Below are 18,982 nucleotides of genomic sequence, written 5' to 3'. Positions count from 1 at the left end.
TACCTGTGTACAGAATGTATTGCAGAGGAAAATCAAGGTAAGACCTTCCAACCAGTATTTAAAGTTTAAGCCAACTGTTTTTTAAACTGAGTTATTTTTATGATGATAGTAATAGGAATTAATGCAACTGGCACAAAGGTATATTTGTGCAAATGCTCCTCCGGACTACAATTGCCACCCGCTCCTTGTGATTCCTTGAGGAGCAGATGGCAGCTTTTTTTTGATTAGGAAGGTGTGATAAATGCATCTAGTTGCACCCGTGCTTACATCAGGGGGGCACTGCTTACAATCATGTATTCCCTAATCGCCTCTTGATTGGACCATTGTAATGTAGTCTACATGGAGCTGTCTTTGAAGAAAATTCAAACGTTTTGACAAATCAGAATTCAAACGTTTTGACTGCAGTATTGGATGCATTATGATATGCTTATATATCACCATTTCGGCATGAACGACACTGTCTCCCTGTAGGCTTGTAAGTATATTTCAAGGTGCGTGTTGTCAGTTTTAAAGCCCTTTATGGTACTGGGCCAGATTACTTGGACTGCTCATCCCCAGTGATTTCTGCCTACCCAATAGATTTAGCAGAGTGTGCAGGCTCTGGGTCTTCTCAGTGAACAGTACCTTCTGGTGCGTCCTAGAAAGTCTCTCTACCTAAATATGGCTTCTGCTTTAGGGAATATCTGTTCCCTCCCCCCAGAGATTCAGATGACACCAACCTTCTTGACCTTCCAGAGTGTTATGAAGACCTGTGAAGACCATAACCTTAGGCACTGTGGCTGGGATATTAATGGAGCTTAGCATATATGTGGGGTGAGGAGACATTACAGCAGTGGTGGGTTGCCTCCGGTTCGCACCAGTTCTATAGAACCCGTAGTAAAACCGGTGGGAGGCTCCGCCCATCGACTCTGATGTCATCAAAATGCTTCTTGCATGTGTAGAAGATTTGCGCAGAAGAGTGAGCGAAGCGAGCACACATGCGCGGCCCCGTTGCAAACCGGTAGTAAAGGTAAGTAGAACCTACCCCTGCATTACACTAAGGTGTTTTTTTTAAATAATGGCCTCAATTTAGTTACTTTTCATTCATCTGATTGTGTGTTATGTCTTGCTGCCCAGAGTAGCTATATAATACATTTAGCTAGCTTTATAAATTTATATAACTGCCCAGAGTAACTATATACTTTTGTTAAATGAATAAATGAATGAATAAATTTATATTCTGAATCTTCATCATTTTCCTACCTAACTTATTAGCATTTTGAAATATATAAGGAGGGTTCCATTAAATAAGTACATCTGCAATAAAAGAGCAAATTGTGAAAAAAAATGAAAGCGCTTAAAGAAAACGAGATGAATTCAAGCAACAAAGTAAAATTTAATTCTTTCTCTCTGATCTAACAGTAGACAATAACTGGCTCCATTAAATATAGTTGAATAATAAATGCAGATATATTTCTCCAGGAAGAAGAATAAATAAAAAGATTCTGTATAAAAGTTCAAGAGATAAATGAGGTCTTGGAATCCCAAATATGAAATTGCTAATTTGATGCTAGCCATATTAAAACATTTTGTTTGATAAAATGAAGATTTAAAAGGTTTAACATCTTGGATAAAGATGATAGGGATAACTATATCATTAGTGAAAATTAGGGCGCATCATCAAAAATATTAATAAAATACAGAAACATACTTGAAATCCATTTCTGAATGTGTTCAAAATTTGGGAAAGATGGACCCATAAATTAACTGCAAATCTATCACCCATTCAACCATTTATATTATTTCTTTTTACAATAAAGTAGGAATGAAATGGGTGGAAAATGAAAGGACCTTATTTTTATAAGTTTGCAATATTCCAAAAATAACAGAACAATTCAATTCTAAAAAATTGGTTTGTGGTTTCAGATACATAAAAATCTGATTTTATTGTAATCCCAATTGTCGGAATCGCAACAGTTAGAGCTATGATTAAATTTGAAATTAATAGCAAAAAACTAAAAATTTTATTACAAGATAAGAAAACTTGGATGATTGAAAGTAATTTGGAAAATTGCTATTAAAGCTCTTTCACCATGACTTTTGTCACAAATTGCATAGAAATCAAACTCGGCCAAAAGAAAAATTCAGCAAAATAATTTTATTTCCATCAAGTAAATTCAACATGATAAATACTACTATCTTACTCAGTGTGAAAAATTTTAAAGATATATTACGTCTAGTTCTCTTGTTCAACCCGAACCCACCCAAATCTAACTGACTGGGAGGCTCATAGTGTAAAAATAAACAGCAATATACAAATAGATAAAGTAAACAATAAACAAGATAGCAAATAAGGGCTAGCAACATACATACCATTTTGATTTTAAGGGAAGGTATCTTTTGTGACCTCTGACTGTAAATAAATGTAATTCTAATTGTTTTACTTCACTTGTTGCTGCATTTTTCATTCTACCACAGAATCTAACCTCATCTATTGTTCTTGGCCTTTTCACAAGTGATCCAAAACAACTTTCCATAATTCTGGAAAGGCGACCAGCAAATTTCACAAGGTTTTCCCACACACAGTTTCATTGGATGCTCTTATTTTCTAACCCTGATCATATATATTTACAAATCTAGAAATAGCCTGAAGGAACACACTTCCAAATGCTAAAAATACAGTACAGGATTTAATCTTTCTTTAATCAAGTTGATATGTGAGCACAGGTGTTATTGAATAAATATTGGGAAAACAATTCTGCTACTGCTTCCATAGAACTTCCTCTTGCAAGTCTAAGCATTAACTAGTTGAAATATTATATTATATATATAATATATTTTTAATACAGAATAAAAATTAACAAGAACTAATAATTACAATGACAAAAAGAGGAAAAATGAAAGAAGAAAAGAGCAAAAACAAAGCAGAAACTAAAGAAAAGGAAATAAAGAATTATAAAGGGGTGACTTCCAATTTTCTTTTAAGCAGCTATATGTATAAATATAAAATAACTTCTTACTCTACGGTTACAGTTTACATTTTGTCTACAATTTATTATTTTTATTCTAATCGTTAAAACCAGGAGTGGGATTCAGCCGGTTCGGACTAGTTCAGGCGAACTGGATGTTAATCTGGTTCGCCAAACTGGTTGTTGCAAGGACTGGGTGGCCCCGCCGGCCCCGCCCCTCCCAGGAGTCTCCACGCAGGCTGTTTTGGATGCCAGGATGCAGGGCCTGCTCGGAGGCTCTGGGTGGGCGAAAAATGGACCTACCGGAAGTTCCAGAAGTCCGAAAATGGGCCTATTTCCAGCCTCTGGAGGGCTTCCGGAGCCCAGGGGTGGTCGTTTTTACCCTCCCAAAGGCTCCAGGAAAGTCTCCAGAGCCTGGGGAGAGAGAAGAACAGGCCTACCGGAAGTACCAGAAGTCTGAAAACAGGCCTCTTTCTGGCCTCTGGAGCCTGGGGGAGGCCGTTTTCGCCTTCTTTGAGGCTCGAGGAAAGCTGCTGGAGTCTGGGGAGGGTGAAAACTCCCCCCCCCGTGGTGCAGGAGGCCGAGTAGGCCACGCCCACCATGACCACGCCCACCCAGCAACTGGGCAGAGAACCAATTGCTAAAATTTCTGAATCCCACCGCTGCTCAAAACCATGTGTCATTTATTTCTGTTTCCCTCAAAAAGTCAATATAGGACTTCCACTCATCATTACATTTTGACAATCCTCTCTAATTAAAGCAGTCAATTTGGCCATTTCAGCAAATTCCATCATGTTCACTATCCATTCCTCCATTGTGGGAAAAGTCAACATTGCAAAGTACACAAATAGAACATTTTCACCTAAAAGTTAGCCAAGAAAGGAAATACCACAAAGCATCTATCTGAGATTAGTATTATTAAACTTAAAAAATTATCCTAAAGCTAATTACTTATTGACAAAACAGTTTCCCCATCAGAAGTTTCCATGCCTAGCAATATATGCCAAAGCACTGAGATGTGACTACCATATTTAATAAAAACCCAGGCAAAAAATAGCTGCCCCATTAAATTTAACTGCAGAACGCATACAATTGTTACCTAACCTTATTTCTTCCTTAATGCCAATAGATTTTTCTTTTTACTTCTAAGTGGTGTTTTTCAAACTTGATAACTTTTAAAATGTTTAAAATTATTTTAGTCTTTTTAATCTAATTTAATTTTGATTTATTTTTTAATTAATATGGACCAGTAGTTTGCTGCAATGGATAACGTCCCAGTTCTCTGAATCTCTGTGAGCAATTTCTTGTTCTCCCAGCAACCTCTGGTGTTTTACAAATGCAACCAGTGACTGCTCCAAACACTGCTTTAAAAGTTGATAAGTAGGCAATCTCAAGAGAACTTAAATCAAAGAATATTACTAAACTTACATATTCATCCCAAATGTATTTATTTATTTATTTTCAACTATAGTTCAATTTTTTTATTTATTTATTTTCAAAAAGCCTTTATTAAAATTTAAAATATTAAAATACTAATACAAATACATCTGTAACAAAAATACTTCCATGATAGTTGTACAATTCAACGTCGTTCCAACAGTACCCAAATCTTAACTCTATTCATATATTCTCAGATATTCCTTCTTGATCGAATATATGTAAACACAATTTATGTCTTATTTTGATCTATATATTTCCTAATAGAGAAATACAAATGTAAACCATTTTTAAAATTTACAGCATCAACAAAGAAAAAAAATAAACCGATTGTGCAGTGAAAAAAGAAAACTTAGATACATTAATTGTATTATTAGAGGATTCATTATTTACAAACCACAAAAATAGAATATAAGTCAAGGAAGGTAACCGAAACAGAAGCTTTGGGGTACCATAGGCACCAGCAATGAGGCCTACACAGCTGAGTAATCTGATTTCTGCAAGCACTTCTCTATGTATTTTTCCTTATGAGCAAATTCTTCCAATATAGGTGAGAAATGGGAGTCATTTTTTAACTGCCTGCACAAGCAGTCAGAGATTGCTAACAAGTGGCCTCTTCAGTCTTTGGCTGTCAGGAAGAAGCTGCAATTAAACACCCTTAGAAAAATGGCCTGTCAGAAAGTCAAACAGATGTTTGTCTGGTTTCAGGCTGATTTAGGGGGGGAAAAAAACCAGAGGAAAAATGATGAATTCTTGAAAAGCCTTCAGAAAGCAGATGTTAATACACTATGAAAAGCAAACTGGCACGTCAAAATTAGTTAAAGGAATAATTCATAATGAGTCACTTTTTCAGTGTTATTTGGCCTGCTAGCAATCTGAGATATGGAAATTTAAATGGAAATTTCCTGTTTAACCATTGGCTCCGCTTTACCAATTTGGCAAGTCAATACAATAAATTAAGGAAATGTAAGGGGGGGGGAAAGTAATTTTGATCCTAAAAGAAAAAATAAAAGGAAAACAGTGGAGGGGCGTTATTGATGGGGAAATAGTTGCCACGTATTTCCTACACAGTCCAAATATAGGTCAGTACAGGTATTTTGAATTCACTAGAAGGAAGGATAAAATGTTTCACATTAATTATTTACACGTTTGACCTTCTCCCAAGACAGTTTTCTTCCTAAAAACAAAACAAAAGCTAAATAGTGGGACATTTTAAATAGGTAATTGTATGTGACATGAAGCAATTTCAGGACATGAAATGGAGAGAATTTAATATTGTTGCTGGCATGATGGTTTAGTACAGGACATTGAAGGTAGTCCGTAACATATGACAGTTCAGTTAGTGACCATTCAAAGTTACAATGGCACTGAAAAAAGTGACTTATGACTGTCTTTCACACTTAATGACAGTTGCAACATCCTCATGGTCACGTAATCAAAATTTGGATGCTTGGCAACTGGCATGTATTTATGATGGTTGCAGTGTCCCAGGGTCATGTGCAGAGGTGGGTTTCAGCAGCTTCTGACCAGTTCTGGAGAACCGGTAGCGGAAATTTTGAGTAGTTCGGAGAACCGGTAGTAAAAATTCTGACTAGCCCCGCACCCATCTATTCTCTGCCTCCCAAGTCCCAGCTGATCGGGAGGAAATGGGGATTTTGCAGTAATCTTCCCCTGGATTGGGGAGGGAATGGAGATTTTACAGTATCCTTCCCCTGCCATGCTCACCAAGCCATGCCACGCCCACCAAACCACACCCACAGAACTGGTAGTAAAAAAATTTGAAATCCACCTCTGGTCATGTGGCAGGGGTGGGTTCTAAATTTTTTTACTACCGGTTCTGTGGGTGTGGCTTATTTTGTGGGTGTGGCTTGGGAGGGGGTCATGTGACTAGGTGGGCATGGCTAGCTGGTCAGTCATTTCTGGAAGGTCCTCGCACTTACGACCAGTCCTCGCACTTACGACCCGACTCATTTGTTTGCTTTTAACACTGATCAGCTGTAGCACGGCCCTTTGAAGCCCTGCGGCAAGAGTTTTAAAAAGTTTTTTTCCCTCTAGTCATCAGCTGGGACTCAGGAGGCAGCAATAGATTGGGGGTGGGACCAAATAAAAGGTAAGAATAACGTGGGTGGGTGGGTGGGAGGGTGGGGGGGGGAGAACCAGTTCGGTGACGTCATATCATCACCACTACGGCTCGGCCGAACCGGACCGAACTGGGAGGAACCCACCACTGGTCATGTGGTCACCTTTTGCAACCTTCTGACAAGCAAAGTCCATGGGGAAGCCAGATTCATTTAACAAGAATGTTACTAACTTAACATCTGTAGTGATTCACTTAACAACTGTGGCAAGAAAGGTAATAACATGGGGCAGAATTCATTTTACAAATGTCTCACTTAGTAACATAAATTTTGGGCTTAATTGTGGTTGTAGATCGAGGACTACCTCTATAAGAGCACATAGTTGTACCTTGGTAAATATGACTGCTTCTTACAGTACATGAAAAACCCACATATGGGATGCAGAAGAACCGGGGAGACCAAAGATTCTTGCTGAGATCTAATTTGAACATTCAGATCTGAATGTTCAAATCCACACAATTACTATATGATAGCAAATGGTTGTAATCCCCTCCTCCCGTTTTCTGATGTCTATTGGTTATCCAGATTTTTGCAGCCTAGTTCTAATAAACCTTCTTAAATTCTTAACTTTTTTGTTGACATCATAAATATTTATGGTGGCTGAGAGTAATTTAGGCCTGTAGGTTGAGCCTTGAAAAACTACCATATTTAGTGAAGGAAAGAAAAACCCTGAATTTGTTGAAATCCACCTACAAAAGGAAGAGTATATTTAAAACAAGGTTTAAAAAAGGCAAAAATTCTATACAGTATCCATATATCCCCACCTTTTCCTATCACAAGTCAACTTCAGGTTTCCAACTTCAGCTGAACCAATTTCTAAAAGCACCCCAACCCAGGAAATGTCTGCATGTAGGACACATATCTCTATGCATATATATGTGCATATATGTGCATGGGCACACCTTATGCACACTCATATTCTCTTTCTTCCAGTAAAACAACAAATAAAATAAAAGCAGTCATCATTATCATCCTAAGGGAAAATGGATAAGAGGAAATGCTGAGTTTTGATGCTTGGATACCTGGTCTGTGTGCTCCACCTTGTGGATATCACCTTCCATTTCACTCAAACATGATTGAATGAAAGGGAGGAGGATATTTATGATGCATGCCTTAAGCATTTGATGGATATAATAAGATACTTATTGAAACAGTCTGACATGAATGCTTTGTATTCATGTATGGATTTTGATGAATGTGCAGAGGTGCCTGTTCAATAGGTTTGAGTAAATATGACTGCAATAATGTGACTGAAGAGCAATATTGCACAGTTTTCTATTGCCGTACTATGACACTCTATTCCTCTATACCCCAATTTTACATTAAAGATATCTGGTGTGATCTGGTCTCCCAGTTCCTCTGGCAGTGGTTCCTAGGACATTGTCTTGAACTTTAAAAAATGTCTATTCAGGTTTTCAATTCTTTTAATTTTATTTTGGCTTGACTATAGCTTGGGGTGCGTGTGATAGCTCTGCTTATCACTTATTTATGATCTTATTTATCACTTTCATCACTTTATTTAACACTAAAATGGAATATAAATCATATGACACCCGCTCCATGTACATACTGTATGCACTGACGGCTACTTGTTCATTAATCTTCTTGCTCAATAAAAAACATTTGAAGGTACGAAGCGTAAATATACCATCACAGAAGCTTAAGCAAAAATCATTTTTTACCTCAAAAAATTAGTTTGTGAAGGTGATATATGCATTACTTAACCTCCAATATCCTTCCGGTGTACACATATCCACATTTTTGTTTTATAGGGAGGTTATTTCAGTCTGACATCACATTCCATTAGACTATTTCCTATGCCATGTAGAGTCCATGAGGCTGACTCTAAGCTATTTAGTTCCCTTGCTTTGCCATAATCTCCACCCATGGGTTATGGATATTTGAAAAGAGAAAGCTCAAAATGTAAGCAACTTTGGCAGGTGGAAACATTTGCAAAGTGACCTGTGCACCTCCAAAGTATAGGTGTCTCATCTCACATACCCATTTCATTAGGTGAACTAGATATCAGATGGTGTAGCCCAGGAGTTGCAGAACCTTAAGGCAGACTTATTAGAATTGTTTTAATGCCTTTTTTTCCCTGTACTGGTCCACTGAATTCAATAAACTGGTAAAAACATATAGTGGTTGTAGGATCTATTATACAAAACACACAGTCCTGTACAGAACTCCTCTCTCTGAAAGTTTCACTTTATCAAGTCAATTTAAAGATTAAGAGCTGCAAGAAGGAAAGGTAGACTAGACTAGACTGGACTGGACTGGAATAGAATAGAATAGAATAACAGAGTTGGAAGGGACCTTGGAGGTCTTCTAGTCTAACCCTCTGCTTAGGCAGGAAACCCTACACCACTTCAGACAAATGGTTATCCAATCTCTTCTTAAAAACTTCCACTGTTGGAGCATTCACAACTTCTGGAGGCAAGTTGTTCCAATGATTAATTGTTCTAACAGTCAGGAAATTTCTCCTTAGTTCTAAGTTGCTTCTCTCCTTGATTAGTTTCCACCCATTGCTTCTTGTCCTGCCCTCGGGTGCTTTGGAAAATAAGTTGACTCCCTCTTCTTTGTGGCAGCCCCTGAAATATTGGAACACTGCTATCATGTCACCCCTAGTCCTTCTTTTCATTAAACTAGACATACCCAATTCCACCAACCATTCTTTATATGTTGTAGCCTCCAGTCCCCTAATCATCTTTGTTGCTCTTCTCTGCACTCTTTCTAGAGTCTCAACATCTTTTTACATTGTGGCAACCAAAACTGGAAGAATTCCAGTTTTGCAGAATTCCAAGTGTGGCCTTACCAAGGCATTATAAAGGGGTATTAACACTTCACGTGATCCAGTGGTGGGTTTCAATTTTTTTACTACAGATTCTATGGGCGTGGCTTGGTGGGCATGGCATGACTTGGTGGGCATGGCTTGGTGGACGTGGCAGGGGAAGGACACTGTAAAATCTTCATTCCCACCCCACTCCAGGGGAAGGATACTGTAAAATCTCCATTCCCTCCCAATCAGCTGGGATTTGGGAGGCAGAGAATAGATGGGGGCGGGGCCAATCAGAATTTTTACTACTGGTTCTCCAAACTACTCAAAATTTCCACTAGTGGTTCTCCAGAACTGATCAGAACCTGCTGAAACCCACCTCTGACGTGATCTTGATTCTATCTCTCTATTTATGGAGCCTAGAACTGTGTTGGCTTTTTTGGCAGCTGCAGCACACTGCTGGCTCATATTTAAATGGTTGTCCACTAGGACTCCAAGATCCCTCTCACAGTTACTACTATTGAGCGAGGTACCACATATACTGTACCTGTGCATTTTGTTTTTCTTGTCTAAATGTAGAACCTTACTTTTTTCACCATTGAATTTCATCTTGTTAGATAGCGCCCAATGTTCAAGTCTGTCAAGATCCTTCTGTATCTTAAGGCTATCTTCTGGAGTGTTGGCTATTCCTGCCAGCTTGGTGTTGTCTGCACATTTGATGAGTTCCCCTTCTATCCCTTTGTCCAAATCATTAGTGAAGATGTTGAAGAGTACTGGGCCTAAAACAGAGCCTTGGGGTACCCCACTGCATATTTCTCTCCATGTAGATGCAGTTCCATTGAGGACTACACGTTGAGTGCAGTTAGTCAGCCAGTTATAAATCCATCTGATGATGATGCTGTCTAACTCACATTTTTCTATTTTATCTAGTAGTAGGTTATGGTCTATTTTATCAAATGCCTTACTGAAGTCCAAGTAAATATCAACAGCATTCCTCTGGTCTACTAATTTTGTCACTTTGTCAAAGAATGCAATAAGATTAGTCTGACATGATCTGTTCTTGACAAACTCATGTTGGCTTTTGGTTATTACTTTGTTTGCTTCTAGGTGTTTGCTAATTTGTTGCTTGATTATCTTTTCCAGAATCTTCCCTAGTAGAGGTTTTAAGTTGCAAAGGAGCATCTGGATAGCAGAGTCACCCGGAGTCAGCTGCTGGCATGTCAGATCCATTGTGGTGAGATATACTGAATTTCGACTTGGCTTACAACTCTAATTTTATAAAATTAAACCAGCACCCACAAATCTGCATCATATTTTAAAAGAAATACATAGGTGATGTCTCAATTGTCAGCATCATCTAGGAAATTTATAGGGGTCCATAAATCTGAAATGGCACATTGTTTCCCGTATAATTTCTAGAATTAAAAAGAGTCCTAATTTTTTGGGGGGAGGGGGTATTGTGATTGGCTATTATAATTTGAAAATTAGCAGATACACTAAAACTATCTAACATATTTTTGGCTATCCAGATAAACATTTTATTGAATTATATAATAAATAATTTATAATCTGCAGAAGACAGTTTATTGTATAATTGTCTTGTATGGTGTGATTATATACACATGTACATACACATATACAATACATACATAGACATATTCTTAAGAAAGGAAGGAAGTCCTTAAAATTAATGCTTCAGAAGCACTTTATTTAAAACATATTGGATAATAGCATCCTAATTTTGGAGGATAATTTTACTCTTGACTTTGATTGTTCTGAGATGTGCCTCTAGATGGCCTCGTGTGCTTACTGAAATATTGTAGAGACTCTTGATTCTTTAAAAGAATGGCTTCTTAGAATCTCGATGCCCCCCAAAACATACATTATTGGGCTTTACTTGGCCACTAGTGAGCCAGCAGGATATCAGGTTTTTTTTGAAAATAGTCCCCAGGTTTTTTTTTCTCCCTACGGTCCATTCTGTATCCGCTAATGTAGATAGTCCTTGACTTATAAGCACAATTGAGACTGGAATTTCCATTGCTAAACAAGGCAAGATTGTTAAGCGATTCATCCCTGATTTTACAACCTTCTTTGCCATGGTTGTTAAGCAAATCATTGCAGTTACTAAATGAATCCAGCTTCCCCCATTCCTTTGCTTGTTGAAAGCTGGAAGGGAAGGTCATAAATGATGATCACATAACCCCAGGATGCTGCAGCCATGCCAGTTGACAAGCATACAAATTTGGATTATGTGATCATGGGGGTGCTGCAATGGTCAAAAGTGCGAGGACTGGTTGTAAGTTAATTTTTTTTCATTGCATTGTAACTTTGAACATTTGTGAATGATTGTAAGTGGAGAACTACATGTACTAATAAATGTACTAATGTACTACAAAATGTACTGCATGTACTAATAAAGCATCAAGGAAGATTCACTGCTTAAGAAGTAAACATGCTGTAAAATAATCTAGAATATCCAGAGAGACCCAGTCTGTGGTTTTACATGCAGTTGCATTACCCGATTACTGCAAAACTGGAGAAATCTACTGCATGCAATAATCCAGCTTGAACATGCAAAGGGTCTTGCTCAGTGGTGGGATTCAAAAAATTTTACTACTGGTTCTGTGGGCATGGCTTGGTGGGTGTGGCATGGCTTGGTGGGTGTGGCTTGGTAGGCATGGCAGGGGAAGGATACTGTAAAATATCCATTCTCACCCTACTCCAGGGGAAGGTTACTGCAAAACAATAATAACTTTATTGTCATTGTACGTGTATACACAGTATACCCATACGACGAAATTCACTTAACACCCAAAGACCAGGTCCAACACACATAACAATCCCAAAACACACTCCCACCCACCACAATTCTCAACCCCTAAATCACCCAAACATCCACACAACAGACCAAGTAATATTGTCCAACAGCTCACTGATGGTGGCCCTTTAGTTCATTGTTGAGTGCAATTATAGCTCTGGGATAAAAATTATTGCTAAAATGTGTGGTCCATGTTTTAATTATTCTGTATCTTCTTCCAGAAGGCAACAGTCCAAAAAGATTGTAAGCAATCCCCATTTCCTCCCGATCAGCTGGGACTCAGGAGGCAGAGAATAGATGGGAGCAGGGCCAGTCAGAGGTATTTACCAGTTCTCTGAACTACTCAAAATTTCCGCTACCGGTTCTCCAGAACTGGTCAGAATCTGCTGAATACCACTTCTGGTCTTGCTGACTCAAAATAATCTACGAATTTGCAATGGCCTCTCTGAGATCCTCTCCCATCAGCTTCATACACCACAGGCACATGCATACCACGTTTTGCCCTATTTTGCTCTCTCCTCAAAGGAGCTGTGCTTCAGCATTAATTACTGGCATTTTCACCCCCAGGAAGTATACAAACACAGGATAGTTAGCAAAGCTAAACAATGCTTTCCTTGCAGGTTTCTTTTATAGCCAAGTTTAGTTTGCCGGAAGGGTACCTTTGCCTTTTCTTTAAAGGCAACAATTGCTGTGCTATCATTTTCCTGAATTTGAGGGGTGTGTGCACTTGCAGGAAAGTAGTGGCTCAGCAGCTTGTGGATTTTAGGCACACTTGCCAACCATTGAGATTTTCAAAATTAGCCATCTGGAAGCAGTTCTATTAGTGTTTGGGATGTCAGTGGATGCTCCTACTTCTTCAATTGATGTCAGAATTAACTCCCCAAAGACCATCTGCAATGCTGTATTTATGACGAGTAAGACTCACAGGTGCAGGAATTAATTATTAGTTCTTTTTATTCATGAGCTTGGATGGTGCCTAGATTGACACATCCCAGTGTGTTCATTTTTGAAACTGATCATGGGAGTTAGAAAGAAATGGAGTACATGATAAAATGAGGTGAACTACATTAACTTAAACTAGAAATAAACGATTTGAAAGTTGAGTATCAGGGGTGAAATGATCCTGGTTCGGACTGGTTTGGCCGATCCAGTAGCGATGACGGCCGGTGGTACAGAGAACCGTAGCAATGGCACCTCGAAGCTCCGCCCACCTCTCCAGTCATCGTTACTTCCTGCTTTTACTTCTAGAAAACCGGTAGTAAAAAAATGCTTAAAAAGTAAAAAAACAAACAAACTTCTGACGATCAGTTGAGCTATGTGTGATTGTCGGAACTTTTTTTTGTTTTTACTTTTTAAGCATTTTTTTACTACCAGTTCCGGAGAAACAAAGTGTTCGGCTGCTCCCACTTTTCACTTACCCCGAGCTTCCTGCTGTGGATTTTCATGTTTTGCCAGGGATTGTCGCTCTCGTCTTCTTCTTCCTCCTCCTCTCTGTCTTACAAAGTGGAAAAATGCCAGGAGCAAGTGCAAAAAGAAGTGCTTTCCTGCTCCTGGCGTTTTTCCATTTGTAAGGAAGCTTTCGTACCTGTGAAGGCAAGTCTGGCTTCCTGCACTGCTCCCTAAAAACCTCACCAGTACCGCTGTGCATGTGGCTTGTGTGTGTGTGTGTGTGTGTGTGTGTGTGTGTGTTTCTTTGCTCCTGGTCTTTCGCAGCAGCCCATGCCTGACGTCCATGCACACACACACAATGGATTTAGATCAGAGTAGAAGGGAAGCTCATCAGATTTGCAGATGACCCAAAACTGGGGGAATTGCTCACAGCTCAAAAGAATCTTGATAATTTGAACAAACAACAAAATACAATTGGGTGGTAAGAAATGGAAGGTTCTGATATGAAAAGACAGATTAGCATAGATGGTATGTAATACTTCTGCAAAAAGGATCTGGGCATTTTGGTAGATCACAAATTAAGCATAAGATAGTTTGTCGGAGCTTTTCAAGCCAATTGTCAGACAGCCATTTGTCTGGTATGAAGAATCTGTTCCAGTAGGAGGATTCCTGCTTTAGGCAGAGATTTGCACCAGAAGATCACCAAGGATCTTTGCAGTCCTATGATTTTGTAACTAGAATTATTTCTGCAACTGACATACCATAGAAGCAGACTAAATTTTTTAAAAAAAACCAGTAACACAAAAAACCTAGAATATGTCTACTCTTAGGAAAAACCAGGCAGTCTCCAGAATCCAGATACAAGCAATTAAGTAGTTCAGAAATAGAGATGAAAACAGGATGTCTCTACTGAATTGAGTATCAATGAGTACTGATAGCTGAAATTCTTTATTTCATCGTGATTGTTGTTCCCAAGGAAAGACTAACTCTTTCAATAGTTCAGGTTTATATTCTCTCCATTTCCCAGGCGTGCTAGTCATACCAATCAAAGCCCACAAATAACTATATTGATATAAGTACGACTAATGGCTGCAATGTATTTTTCAGCAACAGTGATTGCCTAGAATGATTCCATCCTTGTATTCAGGCATCCAAGCGATACTGAACAAGACCAATGATTGTGCTGTAGCCTCCTTGCCCTTTACTCTAGTCCCGTGATGGCCGACCTATGGCACACAGTGCCCTCTCTGTGGGCATGTGAGCGGTCGTCCCAGTTCAGCTTTGCCGCACATGTGCGTGCGCCTTCCACCGGCCAGCTGGTTTTCTCTGTGCAGAGGGCAGGGGCGCGTGGAGGCTGGTGTGCACATGCATGGGGAGGAAGGCGGGGCACATGTGCTGGAGCTGCATGCACATTGCATTTTGGGGGTTTGGGGGGTTTGGGCACTTGGTCTGGAAAAGGTTAGCCCTCACTGCTCTAGTCAATAATGTGCCAATAGTTACCATGTTTCCCTGAAAATAAGACCCTGTCTTATATTTTTTTGAACTCTGAAATAAGCGCTTGGCCTTATTGCCATTCACTCAAAAGCCCGATTGGTCTTATTATCAGGGGATGTCTTATTTTGGGGGAAAGAGGGTACCTTGAAAGCTTTTCTTTTTTGACATCAGCTCCGTCCAACCCTGCTGAAGCTGTAAGATCTATGAGCATAAATTAATAGATTTGAGTCTAAAACTTTGAAACTATCTTACTGTATCTTTAATTTTTATTGAAATAATTTTATGCAATTGCAAAATGCTCCCTTAATATATAGAATCCTCCTATTAAATTGTAACATCTAAAGAGAATATTGCATGATTGTAATTGGAAAAGAATATGTAAAAAGGCAATTTTAAAATATTTTTTCTGATCATTGTAAAAGACTCCTGGACTGTATCACTAATTTCATGATGTATTCAGGGCTGCTCATGGCAGGTAGAAAGATAGAATAGTCATTTTATTTGTTAAAAATTCAGGCTTTACTACCGGTATGTTTTGGAGTATTTGGGGGCAATTGAGAACTATTTTTTATTCACCTGAGATGTGTTGCTCTTGTCTACTACTCCAAGCGCAAAACTTGTAAAATTCTATTTCAGTTTATTGATTCGAGTAGTGCTTTAGCAACTACACACAAAAAGGGAATTTAAAAAGTGTTGATCTTGTGTAAAAGGTAGCAAAGAGAAAGGGAGGATTGGATGCTGGATGAAGATGTCCATCCTGAAATCAGAGTGATCCTTCCAGTGCAATCTGGGGAAAATGGGGTAAAATCAGGAGGGCTGGAGAAAGACATAATTGTCTCTGGTTGGCCCTGTCCCCATTTTCTATTTTGTCATACAGGTAAATCCTCAACCTATGACCACAATGGAGCCCCAGATTTATGTTGCTAAGTGAGACATTAAGTGATTTTTGCCCCATTTTAAGTGAATCACTGCAGCTGTTAACTTAGTACAGGGGTCTGCAACCTTAAACACTCAAAGAGCCATTAGGACCTGTTTGCCACAGAAAAGAAAACACCGGAAGCCACAAAACTCTTCCCGTGCCTGACTATTTCTTGAGCGGCCACAAAACTAGTATATGTAGTTGAATTAAACATTCTGTTTTCTTCTGAAACTTTTCTTTTCTTGGATTTATCCATGGTTGGCCTACTGGGGGTTGAAAAGCTCAATAAATTGTGTGCCGGTGGGTGTCGCAGGTTGGCAGGTGTGACACCTATTTTGAGTGACAGGGAGCCACAGCAGAGGGGTGAAAGAGCCACATGTGGGTCCAGAGCTGCAGGTTGCTGACTCCTGAGTTAGTAACTTGGTTGTTAAATGTGTCTGGCTTCCCCATTGACTTTGCTTGTCAGAAGGTCACAAAAGGTGTTCACATGACCCTGGGACATTGCAACCATTCTAAACATGAATCAGTTGCCAAGCGTCTGAATTTTGATCACATGACCATGAGGATGCTGCAATGGTCGTGTGAAAAACGGTCACAAGTCACTTTTTTCAGTGCCCTTGTAACTTTGAAGAGTCACTAAACAAACTGTTATAAGTCTAACACTACCTGTAGTACATTCATGCTCTAACACCAGTCTTCCTCTTGGGTTGCATCATTCCTTCAATTTTATTTGGGAAAGAATGGGATATATGCTGGTGCAATTCTGTTCCAACAACATTTTGGAAATGTAGTTAAGATCCAGTAGTCTCACTTTTCTTCATTAGCGCTAGAATCCTCATCCAGATCATTCCCTTTGTGCTGTGGTGCCATAATGGTGGATACACACCAAGAATATCTACAGCAAGGGTGTCCAACAAGCTGGCTGGGAAATTCTGGGAGTTGAAGTCCACAAGTCTTAAAGTTGCCAAGGTTGGACACCCTTGATCTGCAGTGTAGTAAAAATGGGATAAAAAGTAGTCAGATTGTGTGGCTTGATACCAGTGGTGAAATCTAAATTTTTTACTACCGGTTCTGTGGGCGTGGCTTGGTGGGCATGGTGTGGCTTGGTGGGTGTGGCTTGGTGGGCATGGCAGGGAAAGTATACTACAAAATCCTCATTCCCTCCCCACTCCTGGGGGAAGGATATTTCAAAATCCCCATTCCCACCCCACTCTGGGGCCAGCCAGAGATGGTCTTTGCCTGTTCTCCAAACTACTCAAAATTTCCGCTACCGGTTCTCTGAACAGCTCAAAATTTCTGCTACCAGTTCTCCAGAACCTGTCAGAACCTGCTGGATTTCACCCCTGCTCGATACCTTCAGCACCAGATTCTCCACCCAGAACTGAACATTCCAGGGAAAATTTTAATAGTCTCCCCCCTTCTATGAAGCAAAGTGGAATCTGAGACCGGATCATGACATTTCTTGTAGCAGCACCAATGGAACCTGCTGTTTAGATTTGGACTTGTCCCTTCAGTGATGATATTCTGGATGGCTAGAGCAGTTAATGATCAGTGGTGGATCAGAGTAATTCATACTGTACTATTTTGTAGTATGTGATGTTTTATTATTTTTATTTGCTTTTAATCAGATTTGTCTACCTACTGGAACTGTTTTAAAACTATACGGTGGACATTTTAATGTTGTATTGTTTCTATTTTGCAGGAAATACTGGTAGATTTCTTATACAGTAAATGCATGCAATCATACCAGAGGAAATCTCCCCAGACTTGTATGCATTTATTCTTATTCAGAATAATAACAGAAGCTATATGAGCAGCATGGTGGCCTAGTGGTGAAGAAGTTCTCCTTCCACTCGGAATGTTGAGAGTTTAATCCTAGGTAGCAGCAGATGTTTTTTTTCCTATGGCACAAAGAAAAAATATCTACTGTGAACATTGCATGGCGTCAGGAAGGGCATCCAGCCTGTAAATGCTCATTTCCATCCAGTTGTCCCAGGCTACCCCAGATTAAGGGACTACAGGGTTGTAAGAAGGACTACACAGAAACCATAACTGCCCCATGACATAATTGCTGGATCTTCACTCTAGTTGGGAGTTAAACTCTACAGGATAATACTTAGCTGTTTGGTAGTCTTTTTTAAAAAAAACAAAACCTAAGGTTTAAAATATATCTGACATCATAGCTAATTCTGTATTTTACCAAAAAAGGTAAGATAAGTTTAACTTAAGCTTCCAGTTTAACCTAACATTCTAACCAGTGATGGGTTGATCCTGGTTCTGTCCGGTTCTTTAGAACTGGTAATAAAAGTGGCGGGAGGGTCCGCCCACCCGCCCAGAAGTCATAATTGACAATTTGCACATGTGCAGAAGCGCACACATGCGCTCAAGCAAAGCAAGCGCACACGCCCTCCCATTGTGAACCAGTACTAAAGGTAAGTAGAACCCACCCCTGATTCTAACTATATGTTTACATGTATATTTGACTTCAAGAGATCCTGCCAAACTTCTTGAATATTAAAGCAACAAAAGAAGATTGCCTTGAATTTTATCCTTTTAAATAATGGTTTTCCCCACTTTTCTTCTTCTTCTTCCAGACACACATATGTGACAATGTGCATACAGACAAGCAAGTCATTGAGGAAAGAGGCGTACGTTACAGGTAACATCTTTCAGTACAGGAAGCTTGAAATGCAAAACATTCCTATTAGCATTTTAAAAATCCTGCATTCTGATAGATCAGGGGTGTCAACCTCGCGGCCCACGGGCCTAATGTGTCATGCACTGGCCACGTCCACCCATTTTAGTGAAGGGGGAAAAAAGTTGTGATATGTCATGTGATGACAACATGATGCCGCAAATTTGATGCCCTTGTCATAGATGAATAAAAAAGAATCCTAAATCCAAAGCCAGTGCTTTCTAGAAAGTATCACTAGAGGAAAACTGTGGTACATTCCCTTGTCATGCTACTCATGAAATTGTTCCTTGCTGCGGAACTCAAGATGTTCAATATGGAATGGAATCTCTGTAAAAACACAAAAGAGCAAGTAAGTATGGTTTGAGTGC

Source organism: Pantherophis guttatus, chromosome 1 (genome assembly GCF_059756535.1).
Source record: "Pantherophis guttatus breed Tessera chromosome 1, ASM5975653v1, whole genome shotgun sequence".
Classification (NCBI taxonomy): Eukaryota; Metazoa; Chordata; class Lepidosauria; order Squamata; family Colubridae; genus Pantherophis; species Pantherophis guttatus.
This window is presented reverse-complemented; position numbering follows the sequence as displayed.